The sequence below is a fragment of the Hyperolius riggenbachi genome, chromosome 4, assembly GCF_040937935.1.
Source record: "Hyperolius riggenbachi isolate aHypRig1 chromosome 4, aHypRig1.pri, whole genome shotgun sequence".
Taxonomy (NCBI): Eukaryota; Metazoa; Chordata; class Amphibia; order Anura; family Hyperoliidae; genus Hyperolius; species Hyperolius riggenbachi.
Window position 1 is genome coordinate 497,342,386 of NC_090649.1, and position 17,841 is coordinate 497,360,226.

General features: G+C 41.9%; 1 protein-coding gene across 30 annotated transcripts in view; it reads right to left on the reverse strand.

Annotated features, from left to right (window-relative positions):
• The window catches only part of LOC137504538 (neurexin-1), a 2,090,050-nt gene that overhangs the window by 118,653 nt on the left and 1,953,556 nt on the right, over positions 1 to 17,841 (reverse strand). The window lies entirely within an intron of this gene.

Here is a 17,841-nt window from a genome sequence, read left to right on the forward strand (position 1 = left end):
TATGGAAATTATTTTTTTGTTCTGATTTCAGACGTTCAGCCTAAAGCTCGGCAATTACCATACTGATCACTTCACGGCGCTGCCTAGTATGTACCTAAGTGCAATTATAAATGTATTCCCAGGTTAATGGATGCTAATTTTTCTAAGTCATGTAATTTTGCAAGACATCTCTGTATAGCAATTACACAACATTTATTCAATGCATTAATATTCGGGTTTCAAGCAAGGATTGACTGTTTTCCTGTTCGCACATTCATCCATAATTGCTGTTTTTGCACAGATTTTTAAAGGCACTGTTAGCAGAATCATAACAGACCAGTAACAACACAGCTTAAGATATTATAAAAAAAGAAAAACTGCTGGTGCTTAAATAATTAGTGGGCTATAATAAAAATCTGTACTTAGTACAATGCGTCAATGCTTATATATATATATATATATATATATATATATATATATATATATATATATATATATATATATATATATATATATATATATATATATAAAATAATACTTTATCATTATAATTTTAGTGCTATAATTGATACCCAAAACTATTTTGTTAATTAATTTGGCACTTCCTCCACAAGTTCCTAAATGCACCCTATAGAGAAAAGTATAAATTTGAATCTTGAAGGGAGACAAACAACAGGCCACGCCCTCCTTAACCACTTCCTGTCACCACTGTGCTGTACATTTTCTCCAGTGCTCTCCTCATACAATGGAGCTTTTTTAAAAAAACAGAAGAGGAAATTATTATTTTTTGTTTCTTGCCTCACCCTCTATCTATTAATCCTTACATTACTTACTACATGATGTGGATCTAAACAAGCATCCTACATAATAAAATGCAAGTGCCCCTGCGTCATCAACTGAATGGTTGTGTGTCCCTGTCTTTTCTTGTACTGAGCATGTGCGCAGCCAGGGCAGTTAGGACACAGGGCCGGATCTGACAGTTTGCTGTGTGTGGTTCACAGAGGTTCTCATTGCATTGTGGGAAATAACAGCTTGTTCCAACTGCCAAGCAAGCAGCTCCCTGTGTGAATATACTTCAGTGGTGGGGAACGAGCAAGCGGGACGCGTATGTGCGTACATTGCGGGGGTAGCGGCTGTGACCTAGCGCACGTTTTTTTAGCGGGCGGGCCTTTTTACTAGTACATTTATAAGTACACTAAAGTTGAAATTTGGGCAAAACTTTTTTTTCTTTTACATTATGTAAAGATTAGAACTATTTTTCAGGTTTTTATGTCCCTGTATTCAAGGTGGGGACATTTGGAACTCCATCACACTAGAGTGGAAAAAAAGTGACACATTGAGTTAATCGGTGCTAACAATTTGCTCTCTTGCATTGATAATTAATAGATAAATAGATAAACTCAGTACCCCACTTTGCACTTCCTCCTTCCGCCAGAAGGAGGACATGGACGTTCGGTAGTGAGTGGTGGGACGCATCCCATAGGACACGTATTACAACGGTGACACGCATAGGATCCTGGACCTCTGTGTAAGTTAACCCCCCCCCCCCCCCCATCCTGCAGGCACAGGTGCATTAATTAACCTACATTAGCATTCCGAATTTTAGTACTTCTGTACTCGAAAGCCCATCCCTGGTCACAGCCCACCCCCACAGCTTATGGCAAGGCCTTTATCATGTTAACATCTCAACAAATGTATATTCTATGAAAAGTAAGAGTCTAATGTCTTTAAACATGTCCTCAGTCATTAGCAGGCAGCTGTATCTATTCACAGCAGAAGACTGCGTACTGTTTTTCTCCTCTCTGCTTCATACTTCAAAACAGGCTACTCTGGAAATCCAGCGGTGCACACCCTAGTTGCCTTGATTGTCTGTCTACTAGGATGCCTTGATAAAGGGGTCCTTTGAGGATTCAAAACACTTGCTTTTTATAAGGCATCATTGAATTAAATATCACCACTATCATCATATGTGGGAGTGCTGACTTTTACTAACTCCATTGTGGATTAATTCATTCTGCTCTACACCCGTGAGAGCTGATCACCATCCAACAGAGATAAGAGTCTGAGTTTGCAATTGGCTGAGATCATCATGAAGAAAACTAACGTATAAAGCTTTGCAGGGCTTGAATCTAGAAAGTGCTCACTACTCTTCTCAGGCACCAACCATTGCATTGTCAGTAAGCCAGAAAATAGTCTCCATCTTTCAAAATGTCAGTATTGACTTGCAGCACCCCGGAGGACCAGCTGGTCAACCAAAAAGTATGTCTTGGACCATAATGGTGCCTGTTCTTCAAGCTCTGGTTTATAGGACTCATCGTCGCCACAGGTTTGCTTTCATTTCTACACTGTGTGGATATAATGACATGAACATGCCACCTTTTAATTACATTTCTAAGCCTTTCTCCTCTGATAAACTGGATGCATCCAAAAAAAAGTCTTACAAAAAGCACATATTATCCAATGCTCGTGTTCCCTACCTCATGAATGCATCAATTATCCCTAAGACAAACAGTACAACCAAAAGATGAAGATGAAAGAATCGCCATTAACAGCTTCACAAGCCAGCAAAATAGACAATCTCTAGGCAAAGGTTTGTGTCATTAATCAGTATTCACAGTAAAACATACTCAAAAAACACACTGTTTCATCTTTTTCATTTATTCATTAAGGAAGGAGGTGTATATTAATGAATATAAAAACATTATACTTTTGAAGCTTATTTGAATGAAAAAGAGAAGTAAGTGTGTTTTACATGGTGACCCCTGTCATTTTGACATGGTTCAACACTTTGCTTGCCCCATGTTTGTCTTTTCTTCTTAGATCTCAAGGACTCTATTTAAACATCAGGAATACTTTTCTGCACCCCCCCCCCCCCCCCCTCATACTCAATACTCAGTAAAAACTTTTGAAACATGCACTTGTACAAAGCACAAAAAGTAAAATATTTTAATTCTGTGCCTGGGCTCTCTACTTTACCTAGACTATCATGTCAACTCCAGCATTGTAGCCTAAATGTCTGGATCATGCCCCACACCAGTGATGGGCCGACATTTTGCACATGCAAAATTTTGCATAGAAATTTGCATTTTCGCATCGTAATCGTAATGCGAAATTTCGGGGGAAAATCGTAATTGATTTCATATGTAATAGTAGTATTTCATAATTTTGTTAATTTTTTGCATAAATTTTGCGCAATTTCACAAAGCCCCCATACAAGCAACCCATTATTTCCTTTAACATATGTAGCAATGGGGGCTTTGCTATTAACCTCCAAAGTCGGCACAAAATGATTTATTTAGCTTGCAAATCGTAATTACGTATAGGCGTAATTGCGAAAATGTATGCAAAATTTTGTGAAATCATAATTTTGCTGATTCCAATCATCACTGCCCCACACTACCGTAGGCCTCTACTGGAGGGGAAAGTGAGGGGATATACCGTATGCCACACAACAGAAGTCTGATGGAAGGAGATGGACAATCTGCTAGACACCCGTACACCGGCTATATACTCCTGCTTGGAAAAGCTAGGAACACTCTATGGGAACCCTGATAAGACTTCTTGATTATTTCCTTGGACATACAATAGTATTGTACAACAAAACAATGCATGGGAAAACCTTCAATCCATGAAGTCAATGTAATGCACACTAAAGCATAACAGTGGGGCACAAGGAGGTGTGGTGTATGAGTCTTGGATATGGAATGGTGCACAGTAAGTAAGTAACAAGGAATGGGGGGGGGGGGGGTATTTAAAGTGTATCATACCAACTCCCTTGGGTCGGACCTTTGGTCCAGTTGCTTTGATGCTGGCTGGATTGGATGCAGTGGCAGTGCTCCCTCTGGCCTCCTGGACATGGCGCATGCTCACAGCTACTGTTAGCATCCAACATGATTTACTGCACAAGTGCCTTACTGCCTTACTACCCATCTTCACCTTGAAATTCCTTCATGTTCAGCTTGACGCCTAAGCTTCACCCCCCCCCCCCCCCCCCAATCCTAAGTGTAAATTCCCTCCTAACTCCTAATCCTTAACTCCCTCCATCAGGCCTAATGTTTTTGTGTACAACCTAAAGTACTAGTTTTAACGTCCACAACGCTTCTCCTTAATATTAAACCTTCTCAAATTGCACCTAACATTGACTTTTAACCCTAGCCAGTACTAATCTTCTGTCATGTGTAATCAGTAAAAAAATATTGCAAGGTGTATAGCCAGAGTGTTACCGGGTAGCCCCTCCCTGGATATTTTTCAAGCCTTCCTATCTTTCCTTTAATATGAATGGTGTCTTAACTGACAACCAGGAAAGATCAAATGTGGTTTCATCTCAGTTGCTGAATATTCATACACTGATGGTGACCATTGCTTACAGTTTAATGTTATTCCCTCAGTTTATATCAGCCAACTTAACTTCAGCATGTACTTTGACTTTAAGTCGTTATCCCATAGAACTAATCATACAGTGTATTAGTCACTCTAGACTTTATGCCGGTGTTTTAAATCATTCCTACAAAACGATTGAGAGTTGTGAAATTTTCCCTGAAGAAACATTTGATACTGTTTATAAACTACTTAGTTTACTGGATGCAAATGCCTGTCTGTTTGGTGAGTGCATAATATCCACCATACATGGATTAAATGATGACTTTCTATCCTATCTCTGTTTCCATTTCTTCCCTGCAATAGCTTATTCTGACTCAAATGCATTGCGTTGTTGAAAATAAATGGAGAAAATCACCAACTTGTAGGTGGAGTGCTTAATGCGGAAGGTTGGTGGGAACAAGATAGCTAATTTGACGTGAATGAATTACAATGAAGGCGCTGGGTGTTAAAAGATAGGTTCCATTACCTTTTGATGCGCTGTGTTTTTTTTTTTTTTCTGAAATAACACAGTGACAGATTATTAATATTCATTGTTCAAACTACAAATCGACTTACAGAACAAATTAGCAATAACTTTGATTTCTCTGGTTTCATAGAGTTATAGGCTAGCTAATAGGCAGCGCTTGTCAAGCCGGCTGCAACCATGCAGAACATCTGCTGAAGACTGCAGAAAAACAATTTAAGGAATTAGTTTGTATTCTTTCTCAGACTCATCGCTCAATTCTCTCGGTCACACTTCCTTAAAAGCGACTGAAAACTGATTTAGCCATATCATAGGCATTGTGGAAAGGCACAATATGTGCCAATCAAACAAGGCACTTTCCTGATGAATTATTTTGTCTCATGTTTATGCAAAAATGTAATTAGGAATCTGTTAATCAGCGCCAAAAAATAAATAAATAAAAATGGCAGAGCATTATTTATAGCTGGCACATTTTAGATACTTCCAGGTAAGTCAGCACAATATGCAGTAGCTGTCATCATTAATGATTGTATTCTAGAATCTTGGGGAAACAGTTTCACAACTGAGTGTGTGTTATTAATATTAATTCATTGCCGCTGGCTTGCCAAAAATATTTTCGAGATGTTGGGAAATATGGTCAAATTAGGGATTGGTGAAAAGCAGAAGTTTCCCAACTCTTGTTTGCAAAGTCCATAAATAGAACATGTTTTTTTCAAATATTAGCTTAATGGGTAACGGCAAGGTGTTCAAAATCCATTCTTCATCAAAAATGCAATTTTATTACATTTTTAATTTTGTTTTGGAAATGTGATAGGTTTCTACAGAAGCTTGCTTTTTTTTAGATATAACATATTGAAGACAAGCATACTTAAAGTCATTAGGAATCATCCAAAAATAAATAAATAAATAAACCAGATACTTACCTAAAGAGAGGGAATTGTCTGGGTCCTATAGAGCCTTCCCTTTCCTCTCCCAGGTCACCTCGTTGCAGCAGCAGCTCCTCGGCTTGATTCCCCCGCTGCAGGGAACTTAGGAAGTTTTTTGGAAGCCCTGCTAAGACGAGTGGTTCTATACTGCGCATGTGAAAGTGCACTCAGGCTTCCGAAAGCTCCCTCGCGGCAGAGAGAGAGCCGTATTTGACCAAATTGGTTGAATACTGCTACCGGGGTGCCAGCGCTGGAACGGGGACCAAGAGACGAGAGGAGCGTGAAAGATCTACATGACCCAGAGCCTTCCCGTTCCTTAGGTAAGTATCTTGCATATTTGTTAATATATCGATTCCCATTCGCTTTAAGAAGAGATTAATGTGGTCGTCAATGGTCAGATCCTAACCAGGCTATTGCAGCCAACCAATAATGCTTGACTCTTTTCGGTCTATCTTAATTCTGCTGCTCAAATCCTTCACCTCTCTTCTCACTCCTCAGATGCCGCTCCTCGTTTTTCACCCCCCACACCAGATGCCCCTTTAAATTAAGGATCTAGTTTGGCTTTCTACAGTTTACCTACAAAGCTCTCTCCAATCTGACTCTACCATACACCAATACACTCATTTCCAGACTCCATGCTAAAACCAACCTGAGATTTGGTACTGAATTTATCCTCTCATTCTAAACCTCTTCCCTCTCCAATGCAAAAGATTTCTCACAAGCTTCTGCCTTCCTCTGAAGCTTCCTCTACAAATCTTTATGACACTCACTAACCTTTGAAATGCAATATAGAAACTCGCCCTATCAGGCAAAAATTTGACACAAATAATTGTATTAGTTAGTGGCATACTGTTGTTTGTTACTGAACCTATTTGGTAAAACGCAAAGGGCCCGATCCAGTTCACTTTTTCTCCTAGCTAATTCTGAGTTTTTTTCCTAGCTAATATTTTCACATATTATCAATAAAATGCTCTAAGCCACCATAGAGCACGGAAATACTTTTTTCCCTGGTTCTTGGTACTTTATGAATTGCAGCATGCTGAAAACATATTTTAAACAGAAGATGAAAGTTATCTCCTAGGAGAGAACATTAGAGAAAAAGTTAATGGATCAGGCCCCAAGTGTTATCTTATGTTCAGCTTACCAACACTCCTTTACCTCTTATGTTCTCTGCTCATCCCCTTAAAGAGACTCCGTAACAAAAATTGCATCCTGTTTTTTATCATCCTACAAGTTCCAAAAGCTATTCTAATGTGTTCTGGCTAACTGCAGCACTTTCTACTATCATAGTCTCTGTAATAAATCAATGTATCTTTCCCATGTCAGACTTGTCAGCCTGTGTCTGGAAGGCTGCCAAGTTCTTCAGTGTTGTGGTTCTGCTATGCACTCCCCCCTCAGGGGGGAAAGAAACACACAAATGATCTCTTGAGATTCAAAAGGAAGGCTGTATACAGCCTGCTTGTGTATGGATGTATTTTCTATGTGTGGACATGCTGTACATCAACCTACTTCCTGTTTTGGTGGCCATTTTGTTTGTTTATAAACAAACTTTTTAAAACTGTTTTTAACCACTTTTAATGCGGCAGGGAGCGGTGAAATTGTGACAGAGGGTAATAGGAGATGTCCCCTAATGCACTGGTATGTTTACTTTTGTGCGATTTTAACAATACAGATTCTCTTTAAGCTCAGGCCTTCTCTGCTATGTTTTTCTCTCACCTCCAGTCCCACCTATATCCATATATTGATTTCCATGCAGTATGGAGTGAACAGGCAACTGGCTTTCCTCTCCCTAGGTACAGTGGGATGCGAAAGTTTGGGCAACCTTGTTAATCATCATGATTTTCCTGTATAAATTGTTGGTTATTATGATAAAAAATGTCAGTTAAATATATCATATAGGAGACACACACAGTGATATTTGAGAAGTGAAATTAAGTTTATTGGATTTACAAAAAGTGCACAATAATTGTTTAAATAAAATTAGGCAGGTGCATAAATTTGGGCACTGTTGTCATTTTATTGATTCCAAAACCTTTAGAACTAATTATTGGAACTCAAATTGGTTTGGTAAGCTCAGTGACCCCTGACCTACATACACAGGTGAATCCAGTTATAAGAAAGAGTGTTTAAGGGGGTCAATTGTAAGTTTCCCCTGCTCTTTTAATTTTCTCTGAAGCGTAACAACATGGGGGTCTCAAAACAACTCTCAAATGACCTGAAGACAAAGATTGTTCACCATCATAGTTTAGGGTAAGGATACATAAAGCTGTCTCAGAGATTTCAGCTTTCTATTTCCCCAGTTAAGAACATATTGAGGAAATGGAAGACCACAGGCTCAGTTAAAGTTAAGGCTCAAAGTGGCAGACCAAGAAAAATCTCAGATAAACAGAAGCAACGAATGGTGAGAACAGTCAAGGTCAACCCACAGACCAGCCCCAGAGACCTACAACATCATCTTGCTGCAGATGGGGATAACTGTGCATCGTTCAACCATTCTGCGCACTTTACACAAGGAGATGCTGTAGGCAAGAGTGATGCAGAGGAAGCCTTTTCTCCACCCACAGCACAAACAGAGCCGTTTGTGGTATGCTAAAGCACATTTGGACAAGCCAGTTTCATTTTGGAATAAGGTGCTGTGGACTGATGAAACTAAAATTGAGATATTTGGGCATGAGAGTTATGCATGGAGGAAAAACAACACAGCATTGCAAGAAAAAAAACCTGCTACCTACATTGAAATTTGGTGGTGGTTCCATCATGCTGTGGGGTTGTGTGGCCAGTGCAGGGACTGGGAATCTTGCCAAAGTTGAGGGACACATGGATTCCACTCAGTATCAGCAGATTCTGGAGACCAATGTCCAGGAATCAGTGACAAAGCTGAAGCTGTGCCGGGGCAGGATTTTTCAACAAGACAACAATCTTAAACACTGCTCAAAATCCACTAAGGCATTCATGCAGAGGAACAAGTACAACAATCTGGAATGGCCATCTCAGTCCCCAGACCCGAATGCAATTGAAAATCTGTGGTGTGAGTTAAAGAGAGCTGTCCATGCTCGGAAGCCATCAAACCTGAATGAACTAGAGATGTTTTGTAAAGAGGAATGGTCCAAAATACCTTCAATCAGAATCCAGACTCGCATTGGAACCTACAGGAAGCGTTTAGAGGCTGTAATTTCTGCAAAAGGAGCATTTACTAAATATTGATTTCATTTCTTTTTTGCGGTGCCCAAATTTATGCACCTGTCTAATTTTATTTAAACAATTATTGCACACTTTCTGTAAATCCAATAAACTTAATGTCACTTCTCAAATATCACTGTGTGTGTCTCCTATATGATAAATACAGTGATGTGAAAAACTATTTGCCCCCTTCCTGATTTCTTATTCTTTTGCATGTTTGTCACACTTAAATGTTTCTGCTCATCAAAAACCGTTAACTATTAGTCAAAGATAACATAATTGAACACAAAATGCAATTTTAAATGATGTTTTTTATTATTTAGTGAGAATAAAACCTCAAAACCTACATGGCCCTGTGTGAAAAAGAAATTGCCCCCTGAACCTAATAACTGGTTGGGCCACCCTTAGCAGCAATAACTGCAATCAAGCATTTGCGATAACTTGCAATGAGTCTTTTACAGCGCTCTGGAGGAATATTGGCCCACTCATCTTTGCAGAATTGTTATAATTCAGCTTTATTTGAGGGTTTTCTAGCATGAACCACCTTTTTAAGGTCATGCCACAACATCTCAATAGGATTCAGGTCAGGACTTTGACTAGGCCACTACAAAGTCTTCATTTTGTTTTTCTTCAGCCATTCAGAGGTGGATTTGCTGGTGTGTTTTGGGTCATTGACCTGCTGCAGCACCCAAGATCGCTTCAGCTTGAGTTGACAAACAGATGGCCGGACACAGAAATAGAGCAAATGGCATTTTTAGTAACATGCTATTACAATTACAATAACTTGCGTAGTACAAATTTAGCATACATGAAATAAAGGCGCCTGGAAAAAAACGCTAGTAGAATATTGCTACGATTAGCAATGTCCTACTGCTGGATTCCATAGTAAAATATCAGTAATGTTTATTGATATTTTACTATTGCTAAACCTAACCCTACTCTCACACAAAACCCTCCCTATAATAATGCCTACCCCTAAGTCTCCCCCTGGTGTCACCTAACCCCTAGACCCCCATGGTGGTGCCTAACCCCAAGACCCCCCTGGTGGTACCTAACCCTAAGACCCCCCTGGTGTCACCCAACCCTAAGACCCCCTGGTGGTGCCTAACCCTAAGACCCCCCTGGTGTCACCCAACCCTAAGACCCCCTTGGTGGTGCCTAACCCTAAATACCCCCTGATTGTGCCTAACCCTAAGACGCCCCTGGTGGTGCCTAACCCTAAGACCCCCCTACTGGTGTCTAACCCTAAGACCCCCCTGGTGTCACCCAACCTTAAGACCCCTTGGTGGTGCCTAACCCTAAATACCCCCTGATTGTGCCTAACCCTAAGACGCCCCTGGTTGTGCCTAACCCTAAGACCCCCCTACTGGTGTCTAACCCTAAGACCCCCCTGGTGGTGTCTAACCCTAAGACTCTTCCTGGTGGTGCCTAACCCTATGACCTCCCTGGTGGTGCCTAACCTTATGATCCCCCCACTATGCAATGCCATAATTTGCATTTCCTCAAAACCCCGGTACCTGCAGTTCTATCGTGTGCCTCTGAATGCCCAAATGTACCTTTTTTGCAGCATTATGAAAGCCAAAATTTATGGCTAAGAAAGTAAATTTTGCCTGGAAGCGCCCCATAGTGGCCACCACCATGCGGACAGATTTCCATTGTATTTGCCTCTACTCACAGCTTTTGGTGCCTATGGTGAGGAAAAAACAACACGTTTTTTCCATAAGGGCTTCTACGCCCTTTTTTTCCTAATTCGCAAATATATGTCATCAGTCACATTTTTTTCCTCTTCTAAATGAAGGTGGAATATCACTTTAAAGCCTGTGCCATGTTTACGGCAGCCCATCTACCGCCACACAACAAAACAATTTACAAAGAATCCACAGTGAACAAAATGACAGTGAGCTAGCTGCCCATTACAGGTCCACTCTCGCTACAGTAAGGTAAATGGACGAGGCAGGGTGACAAAGAGCTATTCACAGAGTGGAGCAGTGTTATCCTAATGACAGTCTTTGTGTCTTTTCAGAGCAGGCCTTTCTCTCCTGCATCATGCTGGATGACTGTATTTTACTGCTCACATTTTGTAAACATTCCGCAAATTGATACTTTAATAGACTGCTCAATTTAGGAAAAAAATATCTGTTTTTGAGCATGATTATTGTTGAACCATCACAGAGATTGTAGATCTCAATGTGTTAAAAATGGTTCAGGAAAAACAGCGTGGCCAAAACAGCATTATATGACTTTGCTGCATCTTTACTAATGGCAGCAAGCTTTGAGTACTAGTAGTATGCTGGCTAGTAGCACTGGCAGTGCCCAGAACTGTAAGGGCTGTCTGGAGACTGGCAGAAAAGGCAGCCAATAGGATTTTCAACCTTCCTGACCTGATATTTGTCCTAAAGTAATGTCTATCACTAAAGCTTTGAGTACACATTTGAATTTTGTTGCTTGAAATGATAATTTGTGATCCTTTTTGGTGACTAACTGGTGTCTAACAGGTGTGGAGGCCGTGGCGTAACTGATAAGCTATGGCCTCCACTGTAAGTTTCCCTTTGGGTCTCCGCAAACATTGTGTAGGCATAAAAATTGATATAGAGCACCAAAACCTATTAAAGACAAATAGATGTAAGTAAGGTGGAGAATTGTTTGTTAATAGTTACCATAATTTACCACATTACCAGCACAGCTATTCTCACCATTAAAGAAACCCACCTGGGGCTCCCTATGATCTTGGGGCCCTAATGTTGGCACCACCTCTGAATAACCCATTGCTATGCCACTTTACACTTGCCTTAGCAAAGCGGGTAATTTGGGTGCCGGCGGCAATATGTACTTAAAATGGACACCAACATAGACCTCAATAGTATTGCAGCTGCCAGTGTGGTAATTTGGGCACTGGTGGCACCCAATAAATATCAGGATTTTGCTGCCACTCCCAGGACATGTTAATTAGCATAAAGAAGTAAGTATTTAGTAACAAAGGTGGCAGTTATATTGGAGGGGATTGTGGTGGGGGTGGTATGTTAATGTTAAAATAGGGTTAGGTTTAGTTGTAAATATTGATATATAATATAAGATATTGCAGTGCGTTGGGGGCTAGTTAGGGTTAGACATTGGCGGGGGGGGAGGGGTTTGGCATCGGAAGAAGTGAGCCTGTGTTCCCTTCCTATGCCTCTAATTTCTGGAGGGGGAATGCTGAAGAGGGTCCTGAGGGGGGGGGGGGGTCTGGCCCCCTTCCCCGCTGCTGCGTGTGACTGATGCCCCCCCCCCTCCCCCTTCCTACAGTATAATCCTGGGGCACCTATAACTGGATCCTTATACTGGGGGCACCTATACCTTCCACCCCCCAAAGTTTAACATGGGGGCACTTTAATTTCTAGTTCCACCCCTCCATGCACCTGACCCTTGTAGGGCCTGTTCGAATAAGTGGCAGCAAAAAATGGCTGCCTTTACACTCACTGCAATAAAATGCCCAGTTCACCACTCTCAAAACTGCTGTCTGAGTGCCCATGGCCTTTGGATGCATAATAACATTTTCTATAAACCTTGCATCTCATATGACTAAAGTGAAGGAGACTTTTTGTTCCTCAGCGAAAACCAGAATACACTCCAAGAGACTAAACTACGTCTGCGTGAATAATAAAAATCCATTACCCGGCCTTTCAGATCTGGACTTTTTTCCTTTTGATCTTTAAAAGTCACGACATTGTTTCCCATAGGTGAATTGTGCTGCTCCACATCTGCATCAAACAGTGCAGAGAGGATGCTGGGACATCCAGAAATTACATGATTACTTGTTGACCTATAGGATTAGCAGCTGCCACGCTGTCTTTTGTAGTTAGAAGAATGGGAATCTGGATGACAGTTAAATTCCCTTTTAATTAATTTTTGTCTGGGAGTCTCTTGGTGCGCACACGTTAGCTTAGACTGCGGTCCTGCGCTGCTTGCGTCCTACTGCTGCGTACCAGGGGAAGGCATGTTCTTTCCATCTTCTCTAAGCAATGTTCATGGAAGGTACAAGGATAAATTTAGTTTAGTGACTTTACCAGTCGCCCAGAGAGCTTGCCTGAAATATTATGTACATATGCATGTCACAACAGATGATGTACTTCAGCAACGTAAGTAGAAAAGAGCATAAATCACTGTCACACACGGCTTCTGCCCTTCTACCTGAAGGAAGCGTTTGCCTTGCTAGCCGTGGAAAATGCGTGCGCTATTTCAATATCAAACCTTACGTTCGAAAGCTCTCTTACGCTTAAATCAGGCTTGGTTCTGTCATTCAGACTAAAATACGTTTCTTAAACATATATACTGTATAAAAAAAAATCTGTTTTAACCTATACTGCAATGTGAGATATTTTATTATTTATATACACACTGCATAAGGTAATGAAGTCATAGCATAAGACTTAGTGGTTGCCATGGCCACAGATGCAGGGGAATGTGCATGCTGAAGATGCAGTTGTCACGGTAATCCTATTCTTTGGGGAGAAAGATGGAGATGGCCAGTAAATCTGCAGTGTCTCTTTTCTCTCTCTCTGAAGGATTTATCTAGATATCTCAGGTTTTTTTTTGTGGCTTTATGGCAAATAGCAAAAGCAGCTAAACGCAGTATAGTAGTTTTGCTGAATATTTTTCTTGGATGAACTACAGGCTGAATGTTTTTGATGGCGTCGTGCTGCAAACAGAGTCAGGTTTTCAGTGCTGTCTGCAGGGACGGAACTACAAAACATTGGCCCCCCTAGCAACATTTTGATGGGATCCTTAAGGTTCTTAACCTGCTGGGCGTTCTGATTATGCGCAGCCGCACAGCTGCGCATGTTTTTTTATACCTAATTTTTTTTTTAATCATGTAGCTAGCATAGCACTAGCTACATGATACCCCCCTCCCTTCCGATTACCACCCACCCTTCCGATTGCCGCCGGCACCTATGCCCGTCAGTAAATCCCATTCTGAACGGGATTTCCTTGAGGGATTTCCTTGTCGCCATGGCGATGAACGGATTGGCGTCAGCAACGTCATCGACGTCGTGATGTCATAGGGAGTCCCGATCCACCCCTCAGCGCTACCTGGCACTGATTGGCCAGGCTGTGCACGGGGGGGGGGACTATTACCCGGCGGGTAGCGGCTGATCGGCGGCGGGAAGAGAAACACGCAGCTAGCAAAGTGCTAGCTGCGTGTTTCAAAAAAAAATTATTCAAATCAGCCCAGCAGGGCCTGAGCGGTGGCCTCCGGCGTCTCTGGACGAGCCTAGCTCGTCCAGAATGCTAGGAAGGTTAAGGTCCACACATTTTCCCTGGCCTACCCCTGGTGACCGTCACAGCCCATCTTGTAAATGTCATAAAACATCATTTTCACACCCATAACAAGTGTAGCCACAAAAAACACCTGATTTTAAGGATGGATCCACTTATTGGCGGGAGTGATGTAGTAGTTAGGGCCCCTTACAACCCTTGGAACCCCCGCGGTCTCAGGGGCTGTTCCCTTGTAGTTATGCCCTTGACTGTCTGTGTTCCCAATCCCACTTGGATGGGAACTAACTACTCAATCCAATACATTTAGTCTATACTCACATAGAAGCCTGTCTCATGTTGCTGGTTCCATCCGTGTAGCTGTCTACTGCTGCCCTCCAGTCTTGGTAAGTCATGGCCAAATGACTTCATAGATCACACAAAAACTGCCATGAACATCATGGAAAACCACCCAACACCGGTTTGGGATCACATTGAAGGAATACACTCCCCTGCACAGATATTCATTGTTACAACTGTTGTAGTGAGCCCTTGTGACCTCTAGAATTTAATTACATATTTATCCAGGTAGAAAAAAGACATATCCATCCGGTTCAGCCTCTTGAGCTTCTCTGAGCTTTAATCCAGAGGACAGGAAAAGGCACAAAAAATGCAGTATCTGACCGGATCGAAGTATCACCAAGCTATGCCTAGTAATTATAGCTGTGGATACCCTTCAATGTAAGGAATGCGTCATGTTCCCTTTTGAATGCAGATATAGAATTTTCCATATCCGTACTGTGATAAGATATTCTGCATTTTGATCACTCTTATAAATCTATTCTAAGCAGGTGACAACATCTCATTTCCTCCATATACAGTACAAATATTAATGTCCTTTGCCCAGACTTAGCGACAACACCCCCCACCGCTATTTCAAAAGTTTTATATTGCCCTTTGATGTTTATTCATGCTAATTTGATCACCATTAAGTTGTGTCTTTTCTAAGGTAAATACTTGTTACTTTGCTGTCATCTGCTGTATCCTACTTAGTTTATAAGGTAAAATGCCATCAGCCAGGATACATGACCTTACATTTACCAACCTTTAAGCATAGTTGAAGCAAAAATGAGATATTCTGGAAAAGTAGATACTTGCCCAGGGCTCAGTAGTGGATAGTTGGAGAACCACTAACACCCCACCATTCTAAACAAGACACAGAACATTTATATCACACTTCTCTCCTGGCAGACTCAAAGTGCCAGGGTCTCTCTAAGCACTGGTTCTCTCTCAAGTTATTTGAATAACAGCTTGTAGAATATATTTCTCATGGCAATGCTCCCACCATGTGTGAGTTTATCCATAATTGCCACGTGCCAAGTACGATCCCTGCACGACTAGTACTAAACAGCTTTTTTCCTCCATGCGTAGTCCTCATTCTACTGGGCATGCATGGACTTTACTTGGATTTCAGGATATAATAAAACAACTTTAAATTATAATTGGCTATTGTATTTCAGCCTGGACACACGGAAACCAATACTGTCCTTTTGGGGTGTAGAGTTTGCACCAAAACTGTGTAACTTCAGCACAATGTGTAGCCAGTGGTAAAATGTCTTCTCTGAATAAACAAAAACACTTATGGATAGTCCACACCCTTAGGGGTTCTGAGTAACGAGGACTTTGGTTGTCCTCAAAACTTATCCAAGAGAGCGACCAACCAGCATCTGCATCAATTGACACCGAGTGGGAATGGTTATTATTACTTACATACGTATTCTTTTGTCCTACCATATTACACCACTGGACTTCTGGTCTCTCTCATTCACATATACTTGGAGTTGTCGGGTAACCAACAAAGATCAACACTTTCCACTCTCTGAATAAAGCTATCTAGCTAGAATGAGATCTCCCATTCCAGCTCATGAGGGTAAATACTGCACTTTATTTGTGTCAATCACAGTAGAGATAAAGAATGCACAAACTGCCTACAGATGGTCTTGTTAAGTTATTGTAATGTGATCAGTAAAGGGAATTGATGAATGTTGTAAACAGGATGTGGTGGCACTTATAGGATGCGTCTCTGTCAATCACAGTCAGTTCCTGCATTGTATTCTACACCCACAAAGATGATCGCACTCAGCATGGGAGAGATGGTGAACGCTATCATTCTGATAATGAACTCCTGCTATGTATACTGCCTCCCCCACCCCCTCCTCTGTCACCCGCTAATGATATGATTGATGGCCTTTGGTGTGATCTATGGAGGTTGTGTTCAGGAGGGTCTGCAGGTGCACAGCATTTCCGAGCACAGATAGGGTACTCATTTCCATAAAGCCATGGGATATAGTCAGCATTAGTGTTGGGCGAACATCTAGATGTTCGGGTTCGGGCCGAACAGGCCGAACATGGCCGCGATGTTCGGGTGTTCGACCCGAACTCCGAACATAATGGAAGTCAATGGGGACCCGAACTTTTGTGCTTTGTAAAGCCTCCTTACATGCTACATACCCCAAATTTACAGGGTATGTGCACCTTGGGAGTGGGTACAAGAGGGAAAAAAATTTAGCAAAAAGAGCTTATAGTTTTTGAGAAAATTGATTGTAAAGTTTCAAAGGAAAAATTGTCTTTTAAATGCTGAAAATGTCATGTTTCTTTGCACAGGTAACATGGTTTTTACCGCCAGGCAGTCATAAATGTAATAAAGAGAAGAGGTTCCATAAACAGGGACCGGTAACGCTAACCCAGCAGCAGCAGCAGCACACGTGATGGAACAGGAGGAGGCGCAGGAGGAGAAGGCCACGCTTTTTGAGACACAACAACCCAGGCCTTGCATGAGGACAAGAAGCGTGCGGATAGCATGCTTTTTACCGCCATGCAGTCATAAATGTAATAAAGATAAGAGGTTCAATAAACAGGGACCGGTAACGCTAACCCAGCAGCAGCAGCAGCACACGTGATGGAACAGGAGGAGGCGCAGGAGGAGAAGGCCACGCTTTTTGAGACACAACAACCCAGGCCTTGCATGAGGACAAGAAGCGTGCGGATATAGCAGCAATGCTTTTTGCCGCCATGCAGTCATAAATGTAATAAAGAGAAGAGGCTCAATAAACAGGGACCGGTAACGCTAACCCAGCAGCAGCAGCAGCACAGAGCACACGTGACGGAACAGGAGGAGGCGCAGGAGGAGAAGGCCACGCTTTGAGACACAACAACCCAGGCCTTGCATGAGGACAAGAAGCGTGCAGATAGCATGCTTTTTACCGCCATGCAGTCATAAATGTAATAAAGATAAGAGGTTCAATAAACAGGGACCGGTAACGCTAACCCAGCAGCAGCAGCAGCAGCACAGAGCACACATGATGGAACAGGAGGAGGCGCAGGAGGAGAAGGCTACGCTTTGAGACACAACAACCCAGGCCTTGCATGAGGACAAGAAGCGTGCGGATATAGCAATGCTTTTTGCCGCCATGCAGTCATAAATGTAATACAGATGAGAGGTTCAATAAACAGGGACCGGTAACGCTAACCCAGCAGCAGCAGCAGCACAGAGCACACGTGATGGAACAGGAGGAGGCGCAGGAGGAGAAGGCCACGCTTTTTGAGACGCAACCCAGGCCTTGCATGAGGACAAAAAGCGTGCGGATATAGCAATGCTTTTTGCCGCCATGCAGTCATAAATGT